This window comes from Trachypithecus francoisi, unplaced genomic scaffold (genome assembly GCF_009764315.1).
Source record: "Trachypithecus francoisi isolate TF-2019V2 unplaced genomic scaffold, Tfra_2.0 Lachesis_group5, whole genome shotgun sequence".
NCBI classification, from domain to species: domain Eukaryota; kingdom Metazoa; phylum Chordata; class Mammalia; order Primates; family Cercopithecidae; genus Trachypithecus; species Trachypithecus francoisi.
In genome coordinates, this window is record NW_022681470.1 from 97,974,778 (window position 1) to 97,986,630 (window position 11,853).

The 11,853-nt window shown below is 43.8% G+C and overlaps 1 pseudogene across 1 annotated transcript; it reads right to left on the reverse strand.

Annotated features, from left to right (window-relative positions):
• Positions 1-8,116: 8,116 nt before the first annotated feature.
• On the reverse strand, positions 8,117-8,694 carry LOC117075080 (annotated as a pseudogene). The gene has a single exon (XR_004433837.1). The product of XR_004433837.1 is annotated as an interferon-induced transmembrane protein 1-like (transcript).
• Positions 8,695-11,853: the final 3,159 nt, after the last annotated feature.

Sequence of the window (11,853 nt, forward strand, 5' to 3'; positions counted from 1 at the left end):
AAGTGATCCTCCCACCTCAGCCTCCCAAACTCCTGAGATTATAGGCGTGGGCCACCACATCCAGTCTCCCCTCTCTCGAACAGCATTCGTACTGGCTCCTTGTGGATTTACTTTAGGTTGCTCATCTTTTTCTGCTTCCACAGATGATCCACTTCTTCCAACTGATGCATCTTTTCTTAGATTACTGGAGAAAGTCAGATAATTGTCAAACCTGTGATTCTCTTGTGACTGCATATTGATGCTCTCATTAATCATGTGTTTGTCGTGCAGCTTATGTTAAGAAGATGTTAACTCAGAGGTTAATCTCTGAGTTCCTGGAGGGAACGCACTGCAGTCCTCAAGTGCTGACATCAACCCTTTATTTATTTATTTATTTATTTATTTATTTATTTATTTGAGATGGAGTCCTGCTCTCTTGCCCAGGCCAGAGTGCAGCGTCGTGATCTCGGATCACTGCAACCTCTGCCCCCGAGTTCAAGCGATTCTCCTGCCTCAGCCTCCCAAGTAGCTGAGATTACAGCCACGTGCCACCAAGCCCAGCTAATTTTTGTATTTTTAGTAGAGACGGGGTTTCAACATGTTGGGCCAGGCTGGTCTCGAACTCCTGACCTCAGGTGATCCACCCACCTCGGCCTCCCAAAGTGCTGGGATTACAGGTGTGAGCCACTGCGCCCAGCCTTTATTTTTATTTTACTTTTCCACACAACACCGACATAACTGACATCTAATCCTAATCTGCTTCTCACCTGATCTGCACCTTGCCCTGAATTTCTTTTCATCAAATAAAATCATATATCTCTCTTGTCCCCCTCCCCACATCCTCTCTTTACCTCCCTGCCAGCTTAACCAATACAATTGAGTATCTTGTTCTGGTGCAGGCGAAGTCTAGTATTTTCCATGGAAGACTTTGATTCCTCTGTCTCCATTTTCCTTGGAGGCTTACTCAAGCTAAGGAAGGGAGCAGTCCCACATCCAGGAGTCAGAAACAGAGACCAGTTATCAGGTCTCTGCTAACAGTGCATGACTAGAGTTGTGTCTCTGTACCATGTGGTATTGCTGTTAAGATCCAGTCCAATGTGGTCCCATGGATACATATCTCCACTGAAGTGGCTGCTTGCTGGTCCAAGTCACTGCATAAGCCCAAGTGATGCCCTCCCAGTTAGATTCCAAGGTTATGGCTCTCAATTCCTACTCATACGCTAGGTTACTGTTGACTAGAATATTAGGCCATCGTGGCTGGATGTGAGGGCTTTGATTCTCCATCATCTGCTGTACTAAAACCAATCCTCTTCAGCCAAACCCACATTAAGTCTTGCTCAGCAATATAGGTACTCCCTTTCTTTCTAGTGAATTCTCTTAAAAGCTTCCCTGCCAATTGGCTCATATACCACTCTATCAAAGTTCCCTAACTTCAGACTTTGGAGAGTAGGTGCTATGATTTTCTTCCCTCTGCTCTTAAGCGATCCCTCGGGGCTGGGCGCAGTGGCTCACGCCTATAATCCCAGCACTGTGGGAGGCTGAGGTGAGTGGATCACTTGAGGTCAGGAGTTCGAGACCAGCTTGTTCAACATGGTGAAACCCTGTCTCTACTAAAAATACAAAAATTAGCCAGGCATGTGGCAGATGCCTGTAATTCCAGCTACTCTGGAGGCTGAGGAAGGAGAATTGCTTGAACCCAGGAGGCAAAGGTTTCAGTGAGCTGGAATCACACCACTGCCCTCCAGCCTGGGTGACAGAATGAAACTCTGTCTCAAAAAGAAAGAAAAGATTGCTGGGATGATGATCAGAATCATGACCATCATCTGCATCATCATATATTATGTATTAATTTCCTATGACTGCCATAACAAGTTACCACACCGGGTGCCTTAAAACAACAGAAATTTATTTTCTCACAGTTCTGAAGGCCGAAGTCCAAAGTCAAGGTGTTGGTAAGACCATACTGGTACCAGAATCTCTAGGGGAGAAAGAATCCTTTCTTCACTCTTCTAGTTTCTGGTGGTTCCAGGCAAGGGTTCCTTGGCTTGTGGCTGTGTGATTCCGATCTCTGTCTCTGTGTTCACATGGTCTTTTTCTCTGTCTCCCTGTGTCTTCTCCTCTTTTTTTTTTTTTTTTAAGAACAATAGTCATTGGATTTAAGACTTACCTAGATAATTTAGGATGAATTTATCTTGAGATTCTTAATTATATTTGCAAAGACCATTTTTCCAAATAAGGTTACATTCCAGGGCTTAGGACACAGATAAATCTTTTCTGGGGCCCTCATACAAACCTCTACATAATATTTTATAGATGAGGAAATTTGGGATGAGAGAGATTAAGGAATTCCCTCACAGCAAATTAGTCCCCTTCTACCACAGATTTCTGCCCACTTAAGAACAGAAGATTTTACAAAACTTCACACACTAAAACAATCTGGTTACACTCTTCTTATAGGACATTTGATTTCTGCTGAGCCTACATTTGCATAACTAAAGGGATCATTCAAGTCTGCCACCTCTAGGTGAGCTTCTAGTTTCAGGTGGACCTTACCAAGAATGATGACATTATGTTACATTACATCATAAAATTATGGCCCACTGTCCCATCCTAAGGACCTTAGGCATTGAAGAATTAAAATCCATGGCCTTATTCTAGCCAATAAATTCAACCTCTAACTTACTTTAGTAGCCATTTCCCTGAATAGGAACAATACAGACTGGATTGTGTTTCATCTCATTGTAGAATGCATGAGTGAGAAGGCTGAGAAACAGGGAGGTGAAATAATATAAAGTGTGTATAACAGATTTCAAATCTCTTGTGAAAGGGAGTCTACCAGGTTTTATTATACTTCAGCTCAGAGATGGTTCTGTGGTTGTGGAGCTGGCCTTGTAGGGATTCTTCACCAACTTGGCACACCGAAAAATCATCACTATGAGGAACAGAAACAGAAGAACAACAAAGGCAATGGCAAAGCCTTTGTCCACATCAACACTGCTGGACAGGCTTGAGTCTTCCATGAGGACTTGCACCTCATTACTGTTGTCCAGCTCCAGCTACTTCCTCAGGTATAGCTTCAGATTTGTCATATTCCTAGACAAAGGAGGATAAAACAGGCTTATTGGTTTGTGTATGTATGTGTTTTCTTAATAACATTGTGAAAAACCAAAAAGGGACCAAGGGTTGAAAAAATATCAGCAAGATTTACTTAAGAAGCAGTTACAAAACTGATAAAGTTAATATAGATGACCGACAAGATATACACATACAAGCATCTGTGTGTAAAATATCTGGAGAATTGCTCCAAGACAGAACGTGAGCAATGTATATAACCTAGAAATCAGGCGGGCCTTCCTTGTCCCCTAAGATCCAGGTAAAACTGTCTTCAACATCTGAATTCTGTGTTAAGTCAAAATCCTCCTCTAAGATTACTTCAAATTCCAAGAGTACTTATTATACCTAGTTTGTTGTATAGTCTTAACTCACTGGGTATGAACATGAAATTGTTTTATTTTTTCTGATCACTACATTTAATTGTGCTGTCATTCTCATATCTTCATGAAAAATCAGGTATATCCCAGAAGTGATCAATTTCAATTACTAAAACTTACAGGCCGGGCCTGGTGGCTCACACCTGTAATCGTAGCACTTTGTGAGACCAAGGCAGGTGGATCACCTGAGGTCAGGAGTTTGAGACCAGTGAAACCCCGTCTCTACTAAAAATACAAAAATTAGCTGGGTGTGGTGGTGGGCACCTGTAATCCCAGCTACTCAGGAGGTTGAGGCGGAATTGCTTGAACCCGGGAAGCAGGTTGCAGTAAGCCGAGACCAAGTCATTGGACTCCCGCCTGGGCAACAGAGCGAGACTCCGTCTCAAAACAAAACAAAACAAAAATTAGCCAGGCGTGGTGATGCATGCCTGTAGCCCCAGCTACTTGGGAGGCTGAGGCAGGAGAATCACTTGAAACTGGGAGGCAAAAGTTGCAGTGAGCCGAGAGCATGGCACTGCACTAGAGCCTGGGCGACAGAGTGAGACTCTGTCTCAAAAAAAAAAAAAAGATTGAGTGTCCAGAAATAAACCCATATATCTATGACCAAGTAATTTTCAACTAGGGTACCAAGAACATTCAGTGAGGAAAGAAAACAAATGGTGCTGGGACAACTGGATCACCACATGCAAAAGAATTAAGTTAGACCCTTATTTTGAAATGAACCCAATAGTCTCATAGTTTTTTTTTGTATCAACAGAAATTGACCCTTCTTGCTGGGCGTGGCGGCTCATGCCTGTAATATCAGCATTTTGGGAGGCCGAGGAGGGCGGATCACCTGAAGTCAGGAGTTCCAGACCAGCCTGGCCAACATGGCAAAACCCCATGTCTACTAAAAATATAAAAATTAGCTGGGTATGGTGGCACACACCTGTAATCCCAGCTACTCAGGAGGCTGAGGCAGGAAAATTGCTTGAACCCGGGAGGCAGAGGTGGCAGTGAGTTGAGATCAAGCCACTGCATTCCAGCCTGGGCGACAGAGGGAGACCTTGTCTCAAAAAAACAAACAAACAAGCAAACAAAAAAGCAAAAACAAACAAACAAAAAACAGAAAAAAGAAAAAGAAATTGACCTTCTGGTCTTAAAGCTTAAAATTTACATTTGTTTTATTTTGAGTTCCTTCTTCAGGAAAGGACCACCAGGCCCCTCAAAAAAAGTATCAAGGAACTGAAACTCAACCAGATCATCCCATCCTGACAATGAAGTACAAGACCCCTACTTGGTCACGAGTGCTTTCTTGGCCTCCTGAGTTCCTGTTTTCCTATACATCGTTACATTTCTTCTTTACTATATAAACCTCTAATTTTAGTTGGTCAGGGAAATGGATTTGTGACTGAGCTGTAGCACCTGAGTAAAGCCTTCTTCCTTGGCAATACCTGTTGTCTCAGTGGCAGGTACTGCTCATCTTTCTGTGTGGTGAGCAACAGGGCATAAACTGAACTCCTGAAGTTCTGGTGTTTTGGTAACAATTTCACACCATATAGAAAGATAAACTTAAAGTGAATCAAAGACCTAAATGTAAAGATTCTTAGATATGACACCAAAATCATGAGCAACAAAAAAGAGATAAACTAGACTTCATCAAAATTTAAAACTTTTTTTTTTGAGACAGGGTCTCACTCTGTCACCCAGGCTGGAGTGCTATGGTGCCATCTGGGGTCACTGCAGCCTCTACTTCCCAGGCTAAATTGATCCTCCCATCTCAACCTCCCAAGTAGCTGGGACTACAAGTGCACGTCATCATGCCCGGCTAATTGTTTTTTGTTTGTTTGTTTGTTTTGGTAGAGATGGAGTTTCACCATGTTGCCCAGGCTGGTCTCAAACTCCTAGGCTCAAGAGATCTGCCCTCTTTAGCCTCCGAAAGTATTAGGATTGTGGGCATGAGCTACTGTGATTGGACAAAACTTGTGTACTTTTTTTTTTTTGAGACGGAGTCTTGCTCTGTCGCACAGGCTGGAGTGCAATGGCGTCATCTCGGCTCACTGCAACCTCTGCCTCCCAGGTTCAAGCGATTCTTCTGCCTCAGCCTCCCAAATAGCTGGGATTATAGGCACCCCCCACCACGCCCAGCTAATTTTTGTATTTTTAGTAGAGTCAGGGTTTCACCATGTTGCCCAGGTTGGTCTTGAACTCCTGGGCTAAAGTGATCCTCCACCTACCTTGGCCTCCCAAAGTGCTGGGATTGCAGGCGTGACCCACCGCGCCTGGTCAACTTTTGTACTTTAAGCAGAAGATTATTATCAAGAAAATGGGCTGGATGCAGTGGTTTACGCCTGGCCAGGAGTTTGGGAGGATGAGGTGGGAGGATCACTTGAGGTCAGGAGTTTGAGATCAGCCTGGGTAGTATGGAGATACCTTGTTTCTTAATTTTCTTTTTAATTAGCTAGGTATGTGGCATGTGTGTGTGGTCCTAGCTACTGGAGAGGCAGAGGCAGAAGGATCCTTTGAGCCCAGGAGTTCAGGGTTATAGTGAGCTACGATCACACCACTGTACTCCAGCCTGGGTGACAGAGAGAGACCTGGTAACCAAAGTTACAACGTAACAATGAAAAGACAAACAACTCAATTAAAAATTAGGCAAAGGATCCGAATAGATATATCTTTTTCTGCATAAGGAAGATATGCAAATGGCCAATAAACACATTTTTTAAATGGTCAACATAATTAGTCATCAGGGAAATGGAAATAAAACTTTAAGATACCACTTCACACCCACTAGGATGACTAGAATCAAGTCAGATTAAGTGTTGGCAAGGGCATAAAGTAATTGAAACCCTCACTGACTATTGGTGGGAATGTAAAGTGGTGAAGTTACTTTGGAAAACAGGCTGGAAGTTCCTCGAATTATTAAACATAAGAGTTACCGGCCAGGTATGGTGGCTCACGCCTATAATCCCAGCACTTTGGGCAGCCAAGGTGGGTGGAGGATCACTTTAGCCCAGGAGTTCAAGACCAACCTGGGTAACATGGCAAACCTTCCTCTCTACAGAAAATACAAAAATTAGCTGGATGTGGTGGCACGCACCTTTAATCCCAGCTAATCAGGAGGCGGAGGTGGGAGGATCTCCTGAGCCTGGGAGGCTGCAGTGAGCTTTGATCACACCACTACACTCCAGCCTGAGTGACAGAGTGAGACACTGTCTTAAAAAAAAAAAAAAGCCACCATATGACCCAGCAATTCCACTCCTATGGCTGTCCCCAGGAGAACTGAAAACATGTTACCACACAAAAACTTACACAGGAATGTTTGTAGCAGCATTATTCATCATAGCCAAAAGGTAGAAACAACCCAAAAGTCCATCAACTTACAAATGGATAAGCAAAATATGGTATGTCTACACAATAGACATATTGGCCATAAAAAGGAAGTATTGATACATACTACTTGGATGAAACTTTTTTTTTGGATGAACCCCAGAAACATTAAGCTGAGTGAAAGAAACAAGTCACAAACTCCCCCAGCATATTATATAATTCTATTCATATGTAAGTCTAGAATAGAGAAATCCATAGAGACAGATTAGTAGTTGCTTAGAGCTGGAGGTGGGGGATGAGGGGTGAAAGTTAAATGGTACAAGATTTCTTTTGGAGGTGATAAGAATGTTCTAAAATTGTAGTGGTTAAACATTTCTGTGAATGTGCTAAAAACCATTCAATTGTACGTTTGAAATGTTTGAATTGCATATGATTATATCTTAATAAAGCTGATTTTTGTAAAGCCTTAGTTCAGTTTTAAATTCCTAATCTTATAGAGGATTCAGAGTTCAATAGCTCTTCTCCCTTTTCAGGCTTCTTCTTCTGCATTGTATAGGATCAGGAAAAAAGAAAGGGGAAAATGTGAAGTGTTTCTCTATTTAATGAATAACTGTGGCCAACTGTGAGTAGGTGACCTTGTCTTACTCTGGTTAGATCTGGTGGTTTCAGAGTGAAGGATGTTTGTAGTTTTTTGAGTAGTGTTTATCTTCATTCTGGACTTTTCTGTCATTGAGGACCCCTTCGAATGGTGCCGCTTATCGTCTATTCTCCAAACCTAAACTCAGGTTGGATATCCCATGACTTGGTACAGTGGTCTCCTGGCACCTCCCACTGCTCCTGCTCCTTCGGAGACACCTGAAGTCCTTTAGGGGGAGTTGCCAGACTGTGATGGGTTGGGGGGATTGGCCACATTTTCTCCCTAGGCATACTTCACCAAGGTACCTATAAACCCTGCCAGCACAGATTATTCCAGTGGGCCTTCCGCTTTCAGAACTCTCTAGCCAAGAAACTGACATGATTTTTTTATGTTTGCACAGGTTAAAAACTCACACCATGCTTTACTCCAACCTGACCAGAGTGGGTTGGCAGGTTCTACAGTTTAAAGCACCTGTCTAGGGAATGAAATGTTGTTAGTCTTTCTTTGCTGGTGTCACCAATTGTACCAATGTCTCTCTTGGCATGCCCTCATCTTTGGCTTTGGGAGGAAGGGGAAGTACTTTTATCTTTTTTACTTCCCATCACAAATATTGTACATCCCATAATGCCAATAATGAGAATTCCCAGTTGTCCTCCCAATTCATTCTTTTTTGTCGTCGTTTTGTTTTGTTTTTTTAACAAGCAAGTGCACTTTATTGAATGTCATTGTGGACAGGTGTATGGGGATAAAATGCTGTATCTAGGGGCAGGACCAAGGGGACAGGGCCAACAGCCCCAGCGTGAGGGCCAGCATTGCAAAGTGGAGTACAAGGGTCGCAGGCTATGGGCAGCTACTAGTAGCGCTGTTTTTCCTGTATGATCTGTAACATAATATGGTAGATTGCCACAGAGCCAAACACCAGTAACAGGATGAATCCGATGGTCATGAGGATGCCCACAATCAGGGCCGAGATGTTCGGGCACTTGGCGGTGGAGGCATAGGCCTGGGCCCCGGTCACGTTGCCAACCATCTTCCTGTCCCTAGACTTCACGGAGTAGGCGAATGCTAGAAGCCCAGGCAGCACCAGTTCAAGAAGATGGTGTTGAACAGGGACCAGACGATATGGTCGGGCATGGAGGTCTCGCTTTGGATGTTGATCATGGTGGACCTTGGGAGGATGGTGCTATGGGGTGCCCCCAGCACAGACACCTCGTGCTCCTCCTTGTGCATCTTCTGGCTTTGGGGAAAGTAGTGTTGAGTGAAGGTTCGAGAAGTGTAGTTTTCAGCGTGGAGGGAAGGGGATCTGTGGTGTCCAGATGCTGGAACGGTGCTCAGTGAGCCCTGCTTTCCCCTCTAGTTTCAGTTTCTCAGAAGTGTGTATTTCTGTTGTTGTTGTTTTTGAGACAGGGTCTCACTCTGCCACCCAGACTGGAGTGCAGTGGCATGATCATAGCTCACTGCAGCCTCAGCCTCCTGGGCTCAAGTGATCCTCCTGCCTGAGCCTCCTGGAGAGCTGTGACTACAGGTGCCCACCACCATGCTTGGCTAATTCTTAAATTTTTTGTAGAGATGAGGTCTTACTGTGATGCCCAGGCTGGTTTCAAACTCCTGGGCTCAAGCAACCCTCTGGCCACCTCAGCCTCCCAAAGTGCTGGGATTACAAGCATGAGCCACTGTACCCAGCCCCAGTTCATTCTTTTTTTTTTGAGATGGAATCCTGCTCTGTCCCCAGGCTGGAGTGCAGTGGCACGATCTCAGTTCACTGCAAGCTCTGCCTCCTGGTTTCATGCCATTCTCCTGCCTCAGCCTCCCTAGTAGCTGGGACTACAGGCATCCGCCACCACTCACAGCTAATTTTTTGTATTTTTAGTAGAGATAGGGTTTCACTGTGTTAACCAGGATGGTCTTGATCTCCTGACCTCATGATCCACCTGCCTTGGCCTCCCAAAGTGCTGGGATTATAGGCATGAGCCACCGCACCCAGCCTCATTCTTTATATATACTGTGGTGAGACAAGGGGTGGGAGTTGGTGGAGATATGATTGACTACGCCAACTTCTCATGAGATTTGGAAGAAGTTCTGGCTCCAATTGTTGCAGCTTTCTTTAGATTATAAGTAGTATTGTGCCTTCAATAAGGCACAATACTGGGGCAACAGGGTAAGTTGCACTCATATCTTTTACACTGGATTTTCATGCCACTTCCTGAACTCCACCCACATATGCAGATGGTATGGGCAGATAAGACGGGGTGCCATGGCTCACGCCTATAATCCCAGCACTTTGGGAGGCCGAGGTGGGGTGGGATCACCTGAGGTCAGGAGTTCGAGACCAGCCTAGCCAACATGATGAAACCCCATCTCTACTAAAAATACAATAACTAGCTGGGCATGGTGGCATGTGCCTGAAGTCTCAACTAATTGGGAGACTAAGGCAGGAGAATCACTTGAATCCGGGAGGTGAAAGTTGCAGTGAGCCAAAATCGCACCACTGCACTCCAGCCTGGGTGACAGAATGAGACTCGGCCTCAAAAAAAAAAAGAAAAAAGAATGGGCAGATTTTGCAAGTTCCTCATGAAGGGTGATGTATATGTGTTTATGTGTGTGTGTGTGTGTGTGTGTGTGTGGTTTTCTTTTTATCATAAGTCTTATGATCACACATAATTTTATAATTTGTGTATATCTCCTCTACTTTAATCCTTTGAAGTTGGCAAAAGAATCATTCCCGCCGGGCGCGGTGGCTCAAGCCTGTAATCCCAGCACTTTGGGAGGCCGAGATGGGCGGATCACGAGGTCAGGAGATCGAGACCATCCTGGCTAACACGGTGAAACCCCGTCTCTACTAAAAAATACAAAAAACTAGCCGGGCGACGAGGCGGGCGCCTGTAGTCCCAGCTACGGGGGAGGCTGGGGCAGGAGAATGGCGTAAACCCGGGAGGCGGAGCTTGCAGTGAGCTGAGAACGGCCACTGCAGTCCAGCCTGGGCGGCAGAGCAAGACTCCGTCTCAGGAAAAAAAAAAAAAAGGATCATTCCCAATCACAAATACATAGCAGTTCTACAGTTTTATGTTTCTGAATGGCTGTTTAAAGACAATCCTAAATTATAACTTAGTTTGACTTAGATTGTAGAGCATTCAAGAGTGAAGCTTAACTTGCTACTATTTTAAAAGCATGTGACCTTATAGATCATCTATAAAATGTGAGAAGTGTTAAATAATGTTTGATATTACACATAAAACACACTAAAATGCCTTTCAATAAGTAAAAGGAGCCATTTTAAATACAGGGAATTCTAATTAGATTGGCATAGTTAAGGCCAAAAATATAAAGTAGATATGGCTACCTTATTTATCTTCAATCCTTGCCTTTATGAACACAAAACACAGGTGAATCTTGCTTGGTTCTGAGACAGTGAAGGAATTTCTCCAGTATTTAAATACGTTCACATAACCAGTTATATAAATCTAAATATAAAACCAATCTCCAGTAAGTTTTAAGATGGTATGCACCATCTTTGTGAAAAGTTTAACATTACTAATGAAGTCTAATCATATCTTTAGAAGGGGTAAACAGTGATAGCATTTACTGAATTGGAATTACTATTAAAATTCAAAAACTGAACATATTCATTTAACCACAAGCCAATCTTAGTTTTGAATCAGGACTGCCCAACAAAATATTCTGTCAGTCATTCATGATCTGAATTCTGTTGTATGAGCTCTATTATAGTATGGTACACATAAACAATTCATGAGACATTTGTTTTGCAATAAATAAGGCAGTGGCCAATTATTACTAATTAGTAGCTTTTTTGAGATAAGCTGTCAAGTCGGCCTTTCCTACCTTCTTTTTAATGCCGGCAAAGATCATTTTTGTTCCAGGGATGTACTTCTTGGGATTCTCCAAATACTCCATCAGTGTATCCTCTCCCCAGGTGATGCATTTGTTCTTATTGGCATCTGTGTAAGAGAATCCAACGGCCTGACCTGGCTTCTGCCCGAAGAGACCATGGAGATTAGGCCCAGTCTTGTGCTTGCCTCCCTTTTCCACGGTGTGACACTGGGCACACTTCTGAACAAAAATCTTCTTGCCTTTCTCAACGTTACCGATATTTAATTCTCTTTGTCGTCACTGGCGCAATGAAGGTTCCCACTCTAAAGCCGGATATCCCACTCTCTCCATAAAGGGTGATTTTTTTTTTTTTTTTTGAGATGGAGTTTTGTGTTGTCACCCAGGCTGGAGTGCAATGGCGCAATCTCTGCTCACTGCAACCTCTACTTCCCAGGTTCAGGCCATTCTCCTACCTTAGCCTCCCGAGTAGCTGGGATTACAGGCGCCCACCACCATCCCAGCAAATTTTTTGTATTTTTAGTAGGGACGGGGTTTAACTATGTTGGCCAGGCTGGTCTTGAACTCCTGACCTCGTGATCTGCCCAC